Source organism: Misgurnus anguillicaudatus, chromosome 2 (assembly GCF_027580225.2).
Source record: "Misgurnus anguillicaudatus chromosome 2, ASM2758022v2, whole genome shotgun sequence".
In the NCBI taxonomy this organism is placed as follows: Eukaryota; Metazoa; Chordata; class Actinopteri; order Cypriniformes; family Cobitidae; genus Misgurnus; species Misgurnus anguillicaudatus.
In genome coordinates this window covers 49,498,748-49,520,109 of record NC_073338.2, presented here as the reverse complement: position 1 = coordinate 49,520,109, position 21,362 = coordinate 49,498,748, and the positions used below count along the sequence as shown (strand labels likewise).

At 37.0% G+C, this 21,362-nt stretch overlaps 1 protein-coding gene and 1 long non-coding RNA gene across 3 annotated transcripts in view; one reads left to right on the top strand and one right to left on the bottom strand.

The window, feature by feature from the left end:
• The window catches only part of LOC129443173 (neurturin), a 39,827-nt gene extending 19,524 nt beyond the window's left edge, over positions 1–20,303 (bottom strand). Inside the window, exons 1-2 of the mRNA XM_055203620.2 lie at positions 20,019–20,303; positions 18,640–19,069 (exon numbers count right to left, since the gene is read on the bottom strand). The gene's annotated coding sequence lies outside the window, so the exon portion shown is untranslated. The remainder of the gene's footprint in view (positions 1–18,639; positions 19,070–20,018) is intronic.
• LOC129443177 (uncharacterized) overlaps positions 1–21,362 on the top strand; it is a 73,176-nt gene that overhangs the window by 32,650 nt on the left and 19,164 nt on the right. The gene's annotated exons all lie outside the window — the stretch shown is intronic.

Sequence of the window (21,362 nt, the reverse complement as noted above, 5' to 3'; positions counted from 1 at the left end):
TTTAAAAAAAAAACTTGTTTTAAAAGCATTCATAAGGTTAACTTCAATGCACATAGTGTATTTATGTTAATTGTGTGCAATAAAAATTACATTTGCAGCATTTTTGTGAAAGTTAAGACTTAATGGACCTGAAAATGTCAAATGGTGTAACCGCCAAATGCGCCAAAGAATGAGAAATATTAAATATTTTATCCACCTTGATGGCATGTAAACGTAATCATCAAAAAAAAAAAAACAATTTACAATATAATTTTATTAGTACCTAGCCCCTAAGGTGACATTGGAGTAAAAAAATCTAAAGGTTAGTTTCATGTGCTCACGCAAAACCTTCAGGTGCAGAATTTTTTTCAAAGTTTAGTTTCGCGTGCTCGCGTTAAACTATCACGTGCTCGTGTGAAACTCTTGCGTGCGCACGTGAAACTTTTCACATGAAGGTTTTGCGTGAGCACATGAAACTAAACTTTATAAAATTTTTGTCACCTTAGGGGCTCGGTACACGTGTGCATGCAAAACTAAACTTTAAAAAAAAATTCTGCACATTAAGGTTTCGCTTGAGCACATAAAAAGTTTCACGTGAACACGCGAAAGTTTCACATGAGCACATGAAACTAAACTTTAGATTTTTTTACTCCAATGTCACCTTAAGAGCTCGGTATATTAGTTATTTCTAAATGTATATTTTTATGCATTTTTGTAATATTTGTCCTGACATATGCTAAAAACAGCTCTGTTTTCTGTTTACATGCCATCAAGGTGGATAAAATATTTAATATTTCTCATTCTTTGGCACAATTGGCGGTTACACCATTTGACATTTTCAGGTCCATTAAGTCTTAACCTTCACAAAAATGGTGCAAATGTAATGTTTTATTGCATACAATTAACATAAATACACTATGTGCATTGAAGTTAAGCTTATGCATGCTTTATAAACAATTTTTTTTTAAGATTTTTGAATTTCTCATCTTTCCAAACCGTTTTTGTCACTGACCCGTTTGCATAAAATGTGTATATACCATGTAATTATCCCCCAAATATTCTTTCAAAATAAAATTAAACCAGAAATTTTAGACTTGGTTCTCAAAAACAGAGAATATATGCAAGTAATCTGCAAATTTATTTTGAATTTTTAACCCTTTTACATTTAATTTAACAATACAGACACAAAATAATTAACGTCATGTTATTGGCCCAAACAGACTTTTAGTTTGTATGCGATCAATTGCGATTAATCATTTAGCAGCCCTGACTAAATAGTGGGTGTAACTGCAAGAATGTTTGCTGTAATTTTGGATATAGCAAGAAAATTTGCAAATTGCTTCATGCAAAATGATATTAGGATGTTAAAAGCAGTGGCGGCCGGTGACTTGTTTTTTCGAGGCCGCTCAATGCGAACTCCGTCACAACATGTATGTATCCTGTCATGTGTGTGGTTCTATGTGTTCTGCGTGTCGAGACATCCTGTGTGCATCACGTGTCTTGTCAAAATATTGTAAGTGCCTGCTGCATGCGCGTCTAAAGGGTTTATGATAAAAGAGACGCTCACGTTTCCCAGATACTCGCATAATCTCATGCGTAATCAGAGTTTATTGTTAAGGGAGTGTCTTGCGTGTATTTTGAGCGTCGGGTTTGTGCAAAACACGTGATGCACATGGTTCACATGACGCGATGAACACATATTTTGAAAACACAAGCAACACACATGACACTCCGAACACATATTTTGAATTTGGGCTCCTCAGATGAGCAGTCACGGGCTGCCACTGGTTAAAAGATCCTAGTTCCTAGGATGGTACTATTCACCAGCTATGTTGTTTTGAGTGGTTTTGGTGTGTTCCTAAAGTGGCATATGTGAAAGCAGCCGACCCCCAAGATTAATGTAATACATGGGATTTGGAGTTAGTATCTTACCGTAGGCCAGTGCTTCTCAAATAGTGGGGCGGGACCCCCAGGGGGGGCTCGAAGCGACACCAGGGGGGGCGCGCGAGACCCGGGGAAAATACTTTTTCAGGAAGTGATTTTTTTTGCACCGTCACTTAAAGACATTACAACCCAAACACGCTGATAAGCCGCTTGAGTTTTTTATTATTATTTATTGATTATATTTAATTTTTCAGTATCAAATGGTCAAAAAATATACTGTAAATAAGGATTGATTTATTTTATTTCAGGCAAATTGATGCATTTTTAGTCTTTTCTGTTACAGACTTAAAAAACAATGTTAATAAAGTTATTCTTTGTTGTAAGTTGATTGATATTTCTTTTTTTTTGTGTTTTCTTTAATGTTAATAAGGATACAATGTTTTGCAGATGTGTAATTTTATAGACAAATTATACTATTTACAGTCGCGACGGAGAGTTGGGGGGGCGCGAAAAGTTTACTTCTTCCTAGGGGGGGCGTGACAGAAAATAATTGAGAAGCACTGCTGTAGGCTTATAAACCACAAAAATAGTGAGATTTGCAATTGTGTAGATCCTAAATCCACCGGAAAAGCAGTATATTGTACTGTGCATTACAGTTTGCATTTTTTCCCTTTCAGTTCTCATTTTTTAAAATATTAAAGATGTCCTATAGCAAATGTTTAAAGGAGCAGTGAATTAAGGAATCAATTTTAACTTTTGTTTTTGTTATTGTACTTGTACATCATATAAGTTTCAGAACTGAAAACTTCTGAATATCAAATATCACCCAGAATAAGCCCAGAAAATGCCAGGTTAAATGCCACAGTCAAGCGATTTAGATTCTGATGTGCGCTTACCGTGTTGTTACAGTAATTTCTAGGCCCGTCACATTTGAAGATTTGTTGTTTGCTACTTCACCCATATGCATTGTCATTTATGTGTATCATCTCTTGTGCATAGAACATCTTGCGGCTCGAACGGCTTCCATTTTTCCACATCGGTTGTTTTCAAAACAATTCCTCACATGTAATGACTGCGATTGAAAGCTTTACTATATCCAATCATAGCAGTGGGTGTTTACTTCCAGTCTTCAATGTGACCCGCCCATTAAAACTAGGTTACAAAATACCTTATTACTTATAGCTTTAGATGTTTTTGAATGTAAAAACCATGCGAATGACACGTGTAGACCTCAGACAACAGTATTAAAGAATAAAAACGCCCGATTCACAGCACCTTCAATAAAAAGGTTTTCGCTGGAAGGGTGTGTGTTTCTGTATCATTTGAACCATAACAATATATTGTAGGTCAAATCAAATTTTATCAGTTATCTAGACAGATTGTTTACCAAGAAATTCCATGTTATCCTGTCACGGTTTACATGACAGATGACCGGTTTTCTAGAGAAGTGTGCGTTTAATCTGATGAATGAAGAAGTCCAGAGGACTATGCACGGGAAAAAAATGATTCATTGAATTTACTCAATTTTTTTAAGGTAAGTGGTTGCAATCAATTTATTTAAGCTACATTTAAACAAAAAAGATTAGTAAAGTAAAATAAATACAAAACTTTTGTTTAAATGTAGCTTAAATAAATTGATTGCAACCTTTTACCTTAAAAAAATTGAGTAAATTCAATGAATCATTTTTTTAAGTGTGCTGGCGCACATGACACGATGGAATATTTGGGAATAAACGGACATTGTGTTGTTGTTTGGCATCACAGCAGGTATTGATGCCAGCCTTTTAGCTTTCTCTGCCAATCCAATGTCCTGCTTTCCAACAGATATTAGCATTCGGTGCATAATAAAATATAATTAGGGTGTGATATAGGGGTGGGTGGCATGACGTGCCGTATCCGCCATGTGAAGGTAGAAAAATGACAGCTGTATCATTTATTGATGATGTATTTATTAACGGAAAGAACGGCATTACCTAATTGTCTGGGAGTAATGGGAGAATTCAAAGAGGGATATGTCCTAAAATAAAATCCCATTCACACAGCACTTTGCTCCTAGAATATTCCGTAAAATTGGCAGAGGTTTCTGTGTGAACACAAACATGTCCCTTAAATGTTCTGGGGTCGCTCCCATAAAGTGCACATATAACGTAACATAACATTCACGGAAATCATTCTGTGTGAACAAGAGGCAGAAACAATGCCGTAAAGGGAGTGCCGTAGTGAGGACGCGAGTGTTATTGCAACAAGAAGTTATGGTTCAGCTCTTTTAACATTCACGACGAGAAATGTCAGTAAACTGGATTGAAGCAAAGATCAGGGAGCTTGTTACAATCCGCTCTGAAGCTGAGATCATTCACCAGCATGACAGAACAGCACATCACACACTCCTTATGATCTTGTCATAAACAAAAATGTATGCGCGTGGTTTCTCCAGAGAGAATTCACGGATAATTAGCAAACTTCAAACGCTGTGGAAAAAATATGGCACGTGGCTTTACAGGATCTTTATGGTATGTTCTGGAAAATCATTGGCAGTGTGAATGAACCAAAAATCAAATGATCACAGAAAAATCCATGACGCATTTTCCGTAATCTCTGTCTGAAAAGGGTGTAAATCAGATGAGGAATAACTAGGGGGTTTAATGTCCACTTTTTATAAATTTTATAGTTGCAGAGCATTAAAGAGACTTCTGCTGAGTGGTCACATGTACATTTGCGTTTAAAGACTTTGACTTTTGACAGATTTTAGAGTGGGAACTGATTTATAACAGTAGTTTTACTGTTTAGGCTTGCAAGGCTGTTTTACACTAATTCATACTATGAATAATCGTGGTTTGTCTTTATCGAGTTCTACATAAAGACAGAAGATAATCAAATGAAATGAATTACTCTTATTAGTGAAGCATTTGATTTTATTTATGTATTGCCAGATGGTATTAAATACACAAACCTTTATCATTAAAGGCACGTAAGAACTTAGTCACTCTTTCTACACATTTTCTGGGTGGCAGAATGAGGTCGGGAACACACTCAAAAGATCAAGCTGGGATTAGCACTAATGCGGCTTGCTTTATCTAGCATCACGTGGGCTAACACCTGGGATTGGTTTGCGGAGTGTGAAAACAGCCGTCCCGGCTAATCCGGCTGTCACCTCATCCTGTGGATTCACGCATATACGCTAGTCCCATAAACAACACTACACACCAAATACAAATATATCAAAGAAATAGTCACAGCATTTTATGTAAGATTAAGAAGACTTTAACTTGAAATTACCTTGTTTAATTAAATTGACACTGACCCAACTGTATGCAACATATATTTCTACTATACAGCATAGACACAAACTTGCTTAATATGGAATCTGTAATGTATGCACTAAGCTATACGCAATCTATACACTCACATCTACGACACTGAATCTGTAACTGAATCTATGACTTAATGCATAACGTAAAATCTATAGCTACAGTATGCTGAATATAGAATCTACCATATATGCAAACAAATATGCATGATATAGAATTTATATGCAAACTATATTTAATTTAAAATCTACTGTATATGCACACAGCTATGCATTATATAGAATCTGCAAAATCGACATTAAGCTATCATATACAATGTATACTAGGGATTGACCGAAATTGATTTTTTTTGTGCCGATACCGATTTTTGTTTCATCAGCCTAAGCCGATGACCGATACAGGCTGACGATTTTCTTCAGCCGATATTTGGGGCCGATACTGCTTTTGCTCACTCATTTTACATCATAAAAATGACACGATGATGCCAAATGTTACAAGTCTCAATTTAAAAAAAGTAGCATTTATTGAACTTAAAAAAAAAAACAATATTTAACAAATAGTAAAAACAGGTGAGGGTGCTATGGAACCATGAACTGCACTCTTCACAATCTCGAGGAACTATCAGCAAAGGATATTGATTTCTAGCACTTTACTACTATATATATATATTAGGGATGCCACAATTCTCAATACATAATTGAACCGTTCGGTTCGACCCCCACGGTCCAATACGCGCAGGTGAATTGCGGTTTTTCGGTTTATCCATCAAAATCTGTCAGTTTTATATACCCTGCACTTTTGTTAATGTGCGCATGCGCGTGATCTGCACGCTTATAAACGCCACAGCGAGTTGATATCCAGTCACTGTGCGCTAGCTGCGTTAAACTCTGCTTGAAACCTGCTTGCAATGCTGGTGTCAGATTTCATTCGCGTGCACACACACCCAACAGAAGTACGACAACAAAAAGCAGCAGCACGACTGTCTTTTAAATCTGAGGTGTGGATTAATTATTTGTGCGTGTAGATTACATACAACATCAATGTAAAGATGCAAATTCGCGTGCGGCAATGCGAATGACGCAAATTGGGCTTGTTATTGATGCAAACGCGCGTTATTTGCCTCAAACACATCTTCTGCGCAATGATGCTAAAATAAATCCCACCAGTAATGTTGTTTGAGGAATGCATTTTTGGTTTCTACACAGACAGCATGATGTTGGACTTAACAGTAGTGCAGTAAGGTATAGCCTTCATTTACAATGTAAAGTTTAATTTACTAAGTACAGGTATATAAAATGGCCAATTTATGTAATGTAATGAATTCACATGTTCCCCAGTTTTAATAGGATATCATTTTTATATGTCTTTATTTAATTATATCTTATATTGTTGTATCAGGATTCAGTACACTAGAAATATGTAAGATGATTTTTGCATTTACATAAAATAAAGAGAACTGCAATTAAAACCAGTATTTTTGCTTCTTAACATCTCAATGTTCCTGTTACCTAAGCATAGAATAATTAAAAACAGTTTAATAGGCCATGGCATCAGAACCGAAACCGAACCGTAAACCGTGAACAAGAACCGAAATATGTATTGAACCGTGAACTAAGTGTATTGTTGCATCACTAGAATCTACCATATATGCAGACAAGCAGGTTTGATATAGAATGTACTGTATATGCACACAGCTATGATATAAAAATCTGCAGTATAAGCACCAAGCTATGATATACAATCTCTATCACACACACCGCCGTACATAAAACAGAATCTATGGTCATTTCTGATGTACAATCTATAGACATACCATTCATAACCATGTTTAAAATAGAATCTACCATACAGCCACCTTATTTTCGAACATGGTGTGACATATTTTCTTTTTGTTGTGCGAGACTTTCGTTTCAATAGCCATCCGGTAGAACACAATGTCCTAGGAGCAGGCACAAAACATGATTAAAAACCATTATGGAAAAAATTTACTACACCCGTCATGTTTAACCCAGTGTGATGATGAAATAAAGAAGTGGCCTGATATCTCAAATAAATATATATTTGATTATTCGTGTTGTTGCTCTGAGTTGACGGGTCTTGGATTCGCAACTATAAAAGTACAGAGTCATACCTGTACCTGTGCAGTGGGGAAGTCAGTCAGAGTTTGTACACGAAAAATCCAAGAATTCGAGTTTTTACCTTTTTCATGCGTATGTTTAAAATTTCCCAACTGTCTCGCAGGAGTGAGTTTTTGTAAACAGCATTTTTTAAATGACTGTTATAAAGTTTGAGTTTCAATCTTAACACATCAAGATGTGAATGTGGCGCTTCCTCCTGACAGTCAGCAGCAGTATCAACACATTATTTGAGTTATTTGTTCAAACCATATAACATATTAAACTATTACATGTATTCAGTATTGTTTTTCGCTTCTTATGCACTAGAGGAAGACATGGACAAGTAATTTAGGAAGTGACTTGCTTTTTCATTTAAAACTTAAAGTACGGCAAGCACATTAAGAACTATTAAAAACATTAACTAATAAGCAGTTTGTGTTGCATATATTCTATTCTGTAATCTGCTTTGGGAAAAAAACATTTTCGTTATAATATATAATAGCAAAATAAATAAATCAGCATATTTTCATCAGTATAATATTAGTTGTTTTTGAACAATTATTGTATTTATTGTTTGTTTCTATGAAAGGTTTTACTGGATGGATGTGTGGATATGACCATGGGTGCGTGTGCACCACATTCAGCTCTGGTGTGTGGGTTATGGTCAAAACAAATGTTTTGTAGAGATTTACTCTGTTTGTACTAACTATTATGGCAACCTCTAACTGCACAAATGATGCAGTCTTTTTGGATTTCATAATAAACATTAAAAAGGCAGTCAAAACAGCACACTAGTGTCCCTCGCAATACAACTACCATTAGTTTTAGTGGCTCACCGGAAGTCTTACACCATAATAAGGTGGATACAAAACCATCTTCTGTATATGCACACAACAATACATGATATAGAATCTATACACAACCATTCTTAACCATGCTTGGAATCTATACACAAGCATCCTGTACAGAGTAGTATTAAATCCTTCATATCTCCAAAGAGTCTTTAGTTTTATCAGATTTATAAAAGACAGATTAGCTCTAGAGATTCTTTCCGATAACGCAGAGAAACATTCGGAAGGACGAGTCACGAGCTGCAGGAGGAGCGAGTCACGAGTCATGCAACTCTATTCAACACTGGATAACTTATGATTTACTACATGTTCATACCATTTACATTATATGCATAGGTGCCGAATTACAACATAACACAGAAGTCTTACCCCATGCAACTCATGACCCGGCTAGGACTTTTCAGTGTTAAAGGAATAGTCAACTGATTTTCAATATTAAAATATGTTATTACCTTAACTAAGAACTGTTGATACATCCCTCTATCATCTGTGTGCGTGCACGTAAGCGCTGGAGCGCGCTGCAACGCTTCGATAGCATTTAGCTTAGCCCCATTCATTCAATTGTACCATTTAGAGATAAAGTTAGAAGTGACCAAACACATCAACGTTTTTCCTATTTAAGACGAGTAGTTATACGAGCAAGTTTGGTGGTACAAAATAAAACGTAGCGCTTTTCTAAGCGGATTTAAAAGAGGAACTATATTTTATGGCGTAATAGCACTTTTGGGAGTACTTCGACTCGGCGCAGTAACACTTGCTATTACGCCATAAAATATAGTTCCTCTTTTAAATCCGCTTAGAAAAGCGCTACGTTTTATTTTGTACCACCAAACTTGCTCGTATAACTACTCGTCTTAAATAGGAAAAACGTTGATGTGTTTGGTCACTTCTAACTTTATCTCTAAATGGTACAATTGAATGAATGGGGCTAAGCTAAATGCTATCGAAGCGTCGCAGCGCGCTCCAGCGCTTACGTGCACGCACACAGATGATAGAGGGATGTATCAACAATTCTTAGTTAAGGTAATAACATATTTTAGTATTGAAAATGAGTAGACTATTCCTTTAAACAAACACATGCAAAACTCTGTTGCTACCCCGGATAAACAAACTATATCCATTGTTTCCATAATTCTGGCTTACTTCTCCTTACATCCAAAAACACACTTCTTATGCTTCGTTTACACCAGCCGCAGTAGAGTGTGTATTTCAATGTTAAGTCAATGTGAAGACGCGCTGAGGCGTGTCTGGAGGTCTCGTAGAGCAGATGAGGCTTTGGCGCGGAAGACGCGTTTCCCCTCATTTGCGCATCTAGTTTGTGCATTTTGTGTTTGATGCGAATTGGCGGCTGACACCCGAGTGGAAAAATTTTAACTTTGGCGTAATTTCGCGCCACGTTATCCAATCAGGAGCCTGCTTGCTGCTGTGGCGGCAGCCCCGCCCAGAGTCCCTCATTCAACATGTAGGAACACTTGATATTGTCCGTGAGCAGTCACGATGCGATTTTGACGCCTGAAACGCGGTTGGTGTAAACGCAGCATTATTCTGTGCCATTGTTGAGTCTTAATATAAAACAAAGCTGCCACATGAAGTGATGCCTGCCTGTGACTTTTAGCATCCTCGTTTCTCCTTCTCCCGCTGATTGACGTGTAGGCATGCTTCTCCAGGGGAAGTGCCCATAAAAAGAAATGATCCGTATAGCTTACCCCTGATACGTCAGCTGGACCCGTATTCAAAAAAACTTTAAGAATTTTGCATTCGGCATATACTCTGTAACACGTCCAACTGCTTTTTTGACACTTTGCCTATGTTTATCATGAGGAAACCAACTCTTAAACTGTGTAAATAATTCAGAATGCATGAACTTCCGTTACCCCCCCCCCCCCCCCTTTAATTTGTGTGTCACTGTGCCGTTTAGTTCCAGTGTAGTAGGCAGTGTTGTGCATTTTGATCCCTGGGTGTGGTAGTTTCTGGACGTACAGTAAGCTGTGCTTTATTTAAATATAATCCCACAGATTCACTGAAAGTTAATTAAAGTTTGGTATTAATAGCTGATCTGTATATAACAAAACATGAAAAAACTGACGTGTCTTTATGAATGGACCGCATACAAAATGTTCATGATCTAATGTAAAGATCAGATATGTACATGTTATTTAACTTACTTTAACCTTAAATGAATGATGCCACACCTTCGACCATTAGATTTGTGTGTTTGTAGGGATAAACAGCTTCCATGGCAACTAACGCATTGTGTTATAATGCAGGTTATGCTATACATACAATTAACACAGTATAATTTTATTAGATTGTAGTTGCTAAAGTAGTTTACTACAATTATTGTAATAACTCCATCATTAGTTTGTTTGGTATCTAATCTCTGACAAATCACAGATAAAATCTCTTTATTATGTCAATTAAAGCATTTAATTAAGTTTTGTTAACCTACATTTTCCCCATCAAATTTTTTTTTAAGTTTTTTTTATATAAAACTTTCACTTTTTACAGTGATTATTTTGTTTAAACATCACTAAGATTACACTCACCTAAAGGATTATTAGAAACACCTGATCAATTTCTCATTAATGCAATGGTATAATGGTGTGGGGGGTGTTTTCTTGGCGCACTTTAGGCCGCTTAGTGCCAATTGGGCATTGTTTAAATGCCACGGCCTACCTGAGCATTGTTTCTGATCATGTCCATCCCTTTATGACCACCATGTACCCATCCTCTGATGGCAACTTCCAGCATGATAATGCACCATGTCACAAAGCTTGAATCTTTCAAATTGGTTTCTTGAACATGACAATGAGTGCACTGTACTAAAATGGCCTCCACAGTCACCAAATCTCAACCTAATAGAGCATCTTTGGGATGTGGTGGAACGAGAGCTTCATGCCCTGGATGTGCATCCCACAAATCTCCATCAACTGCAAGATGCTATCCTATCAATATAGGCCAACATTTCTAAATAATGCTTTCAGCACCTTATTGAATCAATGCCACGTAGAATTAAGGCAGTTCTGAAGGCAAAAGGGGGTCAAACACATTATTTGTATGGTGTTCCTAATAATCCTTTAGGTGAGTGTAGAGCAAATGTAAACTCATGGAAGTCTCTCCTGTGTCGCGAATATTTCATATAGAAAGACCCAAAAATCTCACCAATGCCTCTTTTAAAGTTTCAAATCAGATCTCTATGATGTCAGAGACTAAGCTCAGATTTTCCAGGTCTGCTGTTAAGTTAATATTTTTACATGAATGCAAATATCATCATGATACTACAGATTTCTTACAGCTCCATATTCTTAATGCATTTTAACAATTGTCTCATTTGTTTCTATTTTGTTTTCTTTAAAGCAATTTTATGAGAAACATCGAGGTAAATAACTGGTTAGCATACTAAGTATCATGACATCCCATCATCCATAGACCCCTAAATATTGAATGTAAACCAAACACACATTCAGGCTCATTTTCAAATTGCTTTGTAAACATTTGACTAACTCCATTAGCATCTGTACTCAGAAATCACATACTGATGTGTGAGTCAACAGCTGTAAATGGCATTTAGTTTGTGTGTTTGGAGGTTGGCCAACGCATGTGTGGACGCTATTCATGAAATGTAACAGCTGTTACATACTGAACCTGTGAAAGTGTGTAAATCTGACTATAGCTCTGACATTATAACCACTGGTTGCGTTATGCTAAACTGGGGGTGGGTGATACTGTATGACCAAAATCTAATATCACAATTAGATTTCTTTTATATCATGATAACCATATGTATCATGGTAGAGTTTTATTTTAATACGGTTTTTATATTTGTATGCCATTGAATTTTCATAATTCTCACAAAAAACTTAAACAAGCATAAAAACAAAAAACCAAACATAACTCAAGCTCACTAAAGACAAACAGTCATTGATGAAATAAGGATAATAAATTTATATACATAATTTAAGACCCAAGTCCGGATCCAATACACTGTTACACATGCATTTCTTTTTTCAGCTGTTTACTTTCTCTTAAGACCTTAATGGCCGTGTTTATGAAAGTTGCAAAGACGGGAATTTGGACGCATGTGTGTATTTAAGTCCAATACAGCGGAAAAATACTCACAAGCTCAATGAGCAGAGGATTCACGCTCCTCTCACACAGAAACAGCGCAGGCATTAAGCACTATTGTTTGTGTTTCAATGGATTAAATACGTTTACAAATGTTACGTTTTTGTGACCACGCACACACCAACATGACGTGGGCGTGTAGTCGCGATAAAGACAATGGGCCCTATCTTGCACCCAGCGCAATTGACTTTGTCAGTGACGCATGTATCATTTCGTATTTTGCACTGGCGCACAGCGGGTTTCTCCCTCCACAGACGCACGTCGGCAAACTAGGGAATGAACTTGCGCTCCCTGGGCGGTTCAGCGCAAAAAAGGAGGCGTGTTCCGGCGCAAACCATCCCTAATGCTACTTTGCAGTTTCAAAAAACAATTGCGCTACTAAGAAAAAAAAACCAGTCTAAAGTCAGTGGCGCGTAGTTCATTATGCTATTTTTAAAGGGCGCATGCTTGACCAAATTGTATATCGTTCACAACGCGCACACATTTTGCTTATCTAATCTACACAGATGCAACAGTTATTTTTGCAAATCATAAATTGTTACAATAAAAAATATTAACACATGAGATAAGGGAAATCATAGTGGTGAGCATTGTGGTGATAGTTTTTATTTATTCTGTGGCAGCGTTTAAAATTTTTTCATGCAAATGATTTGTTGTGTGGCTGTATTACGTTTATTTTATGTAAATAATAATTCAAATGTTTTCATAAGAAACCTTAATGTATATGAACTTGATTTGTAAGTGTACTTTGGGGTTGGACCTTGCTTGCGTTTCTTGTGTCCGATTTCAAAGCCCCCAAACCCTTTAAGCGGTGAGGGTGGACGCAGCGATGTCCTCTGCTGGTGTCAGGTCCTGTGTAGAGGCAGATCCACCTCCCGTTACACACTGTGCCCGATTTATGCTGGCAAGCTTGGGATTCCCCCGTCTCCTGATATCATTGTAGCGGATGCCAACTGATGAGACAATTATGGCTATTTCCTCTCACACCTGTTTAACCGACGCTGATTTGGGCGGGTTTCTCCCATCCCTATACAAAACAACTTCTCTGTCTTTGACTGCTCTTACAAGAACGTCGGTCTCCTCGGCTGTGAACCGCGCCTGGCGTGCGCCTGGTAAATCCGTCATAATAATAGCAACCCACCATGGAACTTGCGCCCTTGCGTTTAAAGGGAATGTTGGATAGCGTTATGATTGGTTTATTTGACGTTACGCCCAAACCACACCTATGAATAATGAACCTACTTCAGACCAACCCCTTATTGATTTGTGCCATGGCGCAAGAGTTATTTCTACCGCCGGGAAAATAGCAACAGCGCCCAAGATCCGCCCACAAAGTCACTTGCGCTTTACGCTTCGCACTTGCATTTCAGATCGTTAAAATAGGGCCCAATAGTCCAAAATCTCTACCAGTTGACAAATTCCTACTATTTTATCATACCTAATGGTTTATCGCCCACCCCTATGCTAAACTATACAGTACATGTCTGTTTGCAGATGAAACATAAACATTGTAGCTGCCAGCATCTGTAAGACAATTTTCAAACATCTCAATGTATACAAGTGATGCGTCAACAATTAGACAAAGTGTTGGAGAAGGTCACAATTGTGATAGCTTCTAGTTTACTCGAGGGTCGTAACCACAATAGATATTAAGGGGAGGTTTGCAAAGCTTGGGAATTTAGGAAATATTCCAAGTTGGAGTCTTAAGAAATTTAAGGACATTTTTTGTACTTTTGGGGTAATTTATACAAACTGTATTACATACAAAAATTAGCGTTCTTTACATCTGATTTAATATCATATGTGTGCCACAATTTCCATATATTCCCATGTAATTTCCATGGAAAGTTTCCCAGACATGCCCCCCCCCCAAAAAAAAAATCAGAAACTTTGGTCTTTTTAATATTTAATGTTTTGGTCTACTCTCGATGTTTAAGATGAGGTTAGGGCCTTGGTTTACTCCTTTTGGGGCTTAAACCTTTTTTCCTATGTCTCATGACATCAAAGTTTGCTGTCACTAATTGATTTTACATTAATTTCAATCTTTGGCATAACCTTACTATGTTCATTCTAAAAATGGCTGGGTTATTTAAGCCATGTTGGGTAAATATTGGACAGAACACATCGCTGGGTTAAAATTGACCTAGCACTGGGTTGTTTTAACCCAAATGCTAGGTTATTATACCCCATGGTTGCATAACAACAACAACCCAACATTGGGTCATTTTTAACCCAGCGGTGTGTTCTGTCCAATATTTACCCAACATGGCTTAAAGGTGCAGTGTGTCAATTTTAGCAGCATCTAGTGGTGAGGTTGTGAATTGCAACCAATGGCTAAGTCCACTGCTCACCCCTCTCTTTTGAAACGCATAGAGAAGCTACGGTAGCCGCCACCGTAAAAACATGTCATAGTCGGAGACAACTTAGTAAAAAAGTTTGTCCGTTAAGGGCTTCTGTAGAAACATGGCGGTACAAAATGGCGACTTCCATGTAAGGGGACCCTCAGTGTATGTAGATAAAAATGTCTCATTCTTAGGTAATAAAAACATAACGGTGCATTATAAAAAGGTCTTTATACACACCTGATAATATAGTTTTGTATATTATTTTGCATTTCTGTCAAGAGATCCTTCTAAAAATTACACACTGCACCTTTAAAATGAACCCAGCTATTTTTAGAGTGTTCTTTACATTACGTAGGATGATTTTATGTAGAAAACAGAAATCACTTAAAAATGACTTTAGCTGCCAACACTAACATAGTCTCATTAGAATACAGTTTAATAAAGCCAGATTCTCTTTCGTCACTGTAAAATGAAACTATGTTTTTGATTCTGTGACGCACAATGGAAGTGCATGAAGATACAGACGAAGCATTTTTTTTTACCAGTGTCACATTCCTAAGGTTTTGCTATTTTCACATAATCTGGCCTGGCCTGTATCTTTAAAGCCATGAAATGGACAGTTTAGTTGAAGAGTTTGATTTGTGGACCCGTTGAGGCAGGAATTTGATAGCATCATCATAGAGTAACTACCTTTCCAAGGTTAGTACAGACATCTCACCCGCTCTGTGAACACTGGAGTGGATTTCCTGTCGTCTCTCTCCCCTTTTCTTCGTGGCTGGCAGTAAAAATGTGTCGTATGTAGGGGAAGCCTTAAACATCTGACAGGCATAAAACTCCAGATGTACGATGGAGGGACGTGCGCATGTGCATCGTATGATTGATAGTCGACAAGGACATGACCTTTATTTATATCATCCTGTACTGCAACACTGTTTTAACGATGTAAACATAATTTATAACTTGCAAAGTTGTTTTGCTGGATAACAGTTATGTTGTTTGTTATCATAAATTGATTTAATACATTTGTAAACCATAAATCTGTTGCGTTGCGTAATTTCACAGTCTGGAATTGGATCCAAGGAGATAAAAGAAAGATTTTGCTTTTATTTGTAAAAATGTTGAGTTTGTTGTCAATTCGGACAGTTTGCATGTCGGAGATACTGGGTTATTTCAACCCATGGCTGGGTAAAATATGGGCAAACCTAACCACCAAAAATTTCCATATTTGACCCAGCCATGGGTTGAAATAACCCAGCATCTCCAACATGCAAAACTGTCTGAATTAACAACAAACTCAACGTTTTCTGGATTAAAACAACACAGCATGGGTTAGTTTAAACCCACTGGATGGATTTGGGCATATTTTCCCCAACCATATAAAAAACCCAGCAAGGGCACTATTAGAGACTGGCATAGTTGAGGGTACATTTCTCTGAGCATGTGGGTAAATGGTTGGCATTGGATGGATTTGACCATATTTGACCCAACCATGGGTTGAAACAACCCAGCATAGGTTAGGTTAAACCTACTGGATGGATTTGGCTATATTTGACCCAACCATGGGTTGAAACAACCCAACAAGTGCACGATTAGGGACAGACATATTGCAGCGCAGCTTTCTTCGAGCATGTCGTAGCAGGACAGATAATGAAACAAAGCCAACAATTGAAGCTCATCTATTTGAACAAAATGTGTCAAAGCGCATGTGTGGTGTTTTGTGTGGATGATGCTGCACCTGCGGTTGCATTTAAAGCCCTGAGGTCATTGAAGTGAGTTTGGGTGAGAGCATCGATTTTACTGTGACCTTTGTCTTCCTTGTGAACTAAGCCTGATTGAATCCCAGGTAACTGGAGTTGAAAGGCTCAAGTGAATATAAGCTTAACCTGCCATACCTCCGAATTGCACCAAATTACCTGTGATTAGGTCATCGTTACTGTTTAGTTACCATACACCAACTACATTAAAGACGAGTTGATAAAAAATAATTAATCTTAGTCGTCAGGGCCACACGATTATGACAAATCATAATTGTTAATTATTCGCCATGGGTGTTGTAAATGCATTTATTATTGCCGATTAATAGCTTATAAGTTTTGAAATGTTTTAACTTTTTAAAGCAGCTGCATGGTCAATTCATCCAAATACATCCAAAACTAAGTAATAAAATGTTAAAGGAATATTCAATTTTCTTAAAAGAAAAATCCAGATAATTTACTCACCACCATGTCATCCAAAATGTTGATGTCTATCTTTGTTAAGTCGAGAAGAAATTATGTTTTTTGAGGAAAACATTGCAGGATTTTTCTCATTTTAATGGACTTTAATAGAGCCCAACATTTAACACTTAAAACTTAACAGTTTTTTTCAACGGAGTTTCAAAGGACAATAAACAATCCCAAACGAGGCATAAGGGTCTTATCTAGCGAAACGATTGTCATTTTTGACAATAAAAATAAAAAATATACACTTTTAAACCACAACTTCTCGTCTAGATCCAGTCGTGATGCGCCAGCGTGACCCCACGCAATACATCATGACGTCAAAAGGTCACAGAGGACGAACGCGAATCTCCGCCCCAGTGTTTACAAGTGTGTTGAAAGAGGACCGTTCCTACGTTGTTGTATGTCAACTGATACGAATTAATGTCTTTGTGTCAGTTTATTGTTTACAATGGTCAGCAAATGTGCGTTTTATATATGTAACACGTGACCTCCCTACGTCACCACGCATTTACGTTAGGTCGAGCTGGACTGGACCTAAACGAAAAGTTGTGGTTTAAAAGAGCATATTTTTTATTTTTCTTGTCAAAAATGACAATCGTTTCACCAGACAAGACCACCATGCCCCGTTTGGGACCGTCTACAGTCCTTCCAAACTCCGTTGAAAAAAACTGTTATGTGTTGAGTTAAGTATCCAATGTTGGGCTCCATTAAAGTCCATTGGAATGAGAAAAATCCTGCAATGTTTTCCTCAAAAATCATAATTTCTTCTCGACTGAACAAAGACAGACATCAACATTTTGGATGACATGGTGGTGAGTAAATTATCTGGATTTTTCTTTTAAGAAAATTGACTATTCCTTCAATAGCAAATAATTATGGGAGTTAGTAAAAATCCAAAACACACTGCTAAAGGATTCAGAGCTGTATTTGGTGCTCAAACATATTGCTGAAATGCACAGAAATAAGCACAAATGGACAGCTGTCATTGGGGCTTTTGGTGATTATGTAATTGTTTCACCTCTCGATTTGTTTTTCGAATAATTGTGCAGCCCTACTAGTTGGTATTTTACAGTATACTCAGTATCACACTGGTAAATAAGAATTAACCCTACATACACAACATACAAAGGTGTACATTCAATTCCTCAAAACTCAATATTTAGCTCTACAGGCATCTGCTTGCCAAAAAGTGTGTATAAAAATAAGACACCGTCAAGCTTCTTGAACTTAAATGGACCTTGTAGTGATGTATGCGGACCCTTAAGGCCTGGCTGTCTTGAGAGCATAGACGGGTATTAAGGTTTCTTAAGGGACTTCATTCTGGGGTTTGTCGTGGTGTAATGTTAAATACACTAAACAGGGATTTCCTGTTCGTGTCTATTGAGTATGAAGCAATATAACATCTGATCGAGATGTCAGCCCTCACTAAAAGAAAAAAGCGTACTTTCCCCAACTTAAACAATAAACAAATACAGAAACATCCACATTTTGATTCAATTAACGAAACAGCCTGTTTACTGTAGTATACTTTATTTTTCCTATAGTAAACTGTACCATATTATACTAATTACTAACTTTGTTAATGTATTTTGCAGAATGACTTAGTAAATTGATAAACTGTAGTACAGAGTATACTTACAATTTTATTTAAGTATAAAAACACTATCTAACAGTTTACTACAGTAAATACTAAAGTATACTACAGTATTTTTTTATGCGAGCAATGATGTCTGCTTTACATTAGTGCCTTAAAGTACTGTAACTGTAAGTAGTAGCAGCTTACACTAACAAAAAAGTTGTGTCCTTACCAAGTGGCCAGCTAAGCCAGACTTATCAGGATGGCGTTGCGTCGGTTGACCTCAGGCAACAGAAGGGGAGCGCAAATCCCTCATGGGGAGCGGAGAGGAAGAATTGGAGGTAATAGCCCGTGCTGTCTTTCCACACGTTATATCCATGTAATCGGGTGAAAGAGCCTTCTGTGTTCTGAAGGGATGGGCTGGATTTATTTGTATGCCTGTTAAGTACTATATTCTCTGTATCATCATGACTTGTGCTGTAGGCTTTCCTGAAATGTTTACATCTCAATGTTTTCCGGCCACTCCGGAGGTGGACTCGGAATGTCCTCGTCCTTTGGCATGATTATGTGAATCAAAAACTAGCAGATTGTGGTTTTCCGGTCGAACATAAATGAGTTTAGGGTGGCCTGCTTGGGTCTAGTCTGGTTTTAGGATTTTAGATCTGAAACAGAATTTAGCATCGTGTTAATCAGACAGCAGGTGGAGTTTTGCTCCAAAATATAATGATTAAATAAGAAATGGACTGTTTTAACCAATATTTATGTTTGCTCTGTATTTTATGCTTATTAGATTGTGTTGTTAGATTAGCCAGCTTGATCTCACGAGAATTCATATTTTACCTGTAAATTCATACAAATGCAAAAATGTATGATTATCATAAAACCAACAATAACAAAACCTAACCCCAACGTCAAAGGGGCAAAGGCAAATCTTACAATAATTTACGAATGTGGTCATACAAATTAACCACCTTGTAAAATAAGTACGAATTGCCATGAGATAGCGTTGGATTAGCAACACCCCTTATGAAAAGTAACCATGTTTTTTTGGTAAAAATGTAGTAACCAGGTTTTTTGGTGTATTGATTACTATTAGCAAAACCATGGTTTTATTAAACAAAACCATGGTTGTCAAAATCATGGTTATTTTGTGGTTACCATGGTTTAACCATGTTTTTTTGTTTTTTGTTGTAGTAAAACCATGGTTGATTTTCGTAAGGGACACTCTATGAAACACATCTCTATGAACACATCTCTATGATAAGGCTGATTATTTGCGTTGGTGTCTTTGTAAAGCTTTTTTAATGAGTTTAAACTCAGTTCGGATGCTTACTTAGATGTCACACAGCGAGGAAACTCAGTAGGGTTGAGTGGAGCCAATGATTTTTAGTGTCCTGTTACTACGATGAACCTTTAAAGGACTTAATTCTTTCCAGACCTCATCCCTCATCTCCTGATGTGAGGTTCAGAAATAAACCAAAGTTGTGACCCAATTTTAAATTTCTGTTTAAACTTTAAACCACACAGTAGCTGTGTGCTGACTTTTTTTCAAATCTCAAATCACAATGATAAGGTACTTAAACAGACTAAGCTTATTTCATGTCCACTTACCATGTGCCATTTGAAGCTTCCAGTCTATCCAAACCCAGGCTTGGTTTCCTCATACAGCCCGGAGTCTTGTAAACGTAAGATCCCTGTCTGTGTTTAAAGCGATGTTTGAGAGCAGGAGTGTGCGTGTGTATGTTTTAGGGTGTGCGTTTGAAGAACTCCCCTTGCTCCCTGTCAATCTTTCCTCCCTGGATTCAGACTCCTCCTCTGCCAGCATGCTGATCGCTGGCTGGCTCAGATTACTGTTGACTATAATTACTTGCATCAAAGTCTTGGATCTTCCTCTTTCTTATTGGACAGAACATAAGGATGCTCAAAACCAATACGTGACACCTGTGTGGGACAATTCATACTGCTTACAGTACAGAGCAGACACTGAATCAACAGATTGTGTGCGACTGTTTGTGCGGCCTTGAGTAGCTGAGTTTCCATTATCCTTTAAATTGCACAAACTGACATTGCAAATAAAAAATACGGCCAATGGAAACATTTGTGCAAAATCTCCCAGTGCAAAAAAGTTTTTATGATTTCACAAGATGGTTTTTCAGAAAAGGTGTATTTCCCAAAACTATAATGGAAACATTTCCAGGTCACCTGATGCAAGTAACATAATGGTTATTTGAAGATGACGCGGTATGTACTTAAACCTCCCAGAAACCCCTCAATACGTGTATGCTCCCAAGTATAATGCGAATAATATTTGGATAATACTCCTTCCCAGCAAACACAGAATGTTACCCTAACGTTAGTTTTTGGTAATCTTTTGGTTATTTTTTTTGGAAACTAAATAATAACGTTCTGGGAACGTTCTTTTTAGGGTTTTTTTAACGTTCCAATAACGTTGCAGGATGGTTATTTTTAAATAACCTAAAAATAACTTATATATAACGTTCTCTAATGGTTTTTTGTAACCATAAAATAACGTTGCAGGATGGTTATTTTTAAATAACCTAAAATAACTTATACAGAACGTTCTTTAATGGTTATTTTTTGCAACCATAAAATAACGTTCCCATAACATTGCAGGATGGTTATTTTTAAATAACCTAAAAATAACTTATATATAACTTTCTCCAATGGTTTTTTTTTTGCAACCATAAAATAACGTTGCAGGATGGTTATTTTTAAATAACCTAAAATAACTTATACAGAACGTTCTTTAATGGTTATTTTTGCAACCATAAAATAACGTCCCATAACATTGCAGGATGGTTATTTTTAAATAACCTAAAAATAACTTATACATAACTTTCTCTTATAGTTATTTTTTGGAACCATAAAATAACATTCCCATAACATTGCAGGGTGGTTATTTTTAAAATAACCTAAAATAACGTTTCTATTACA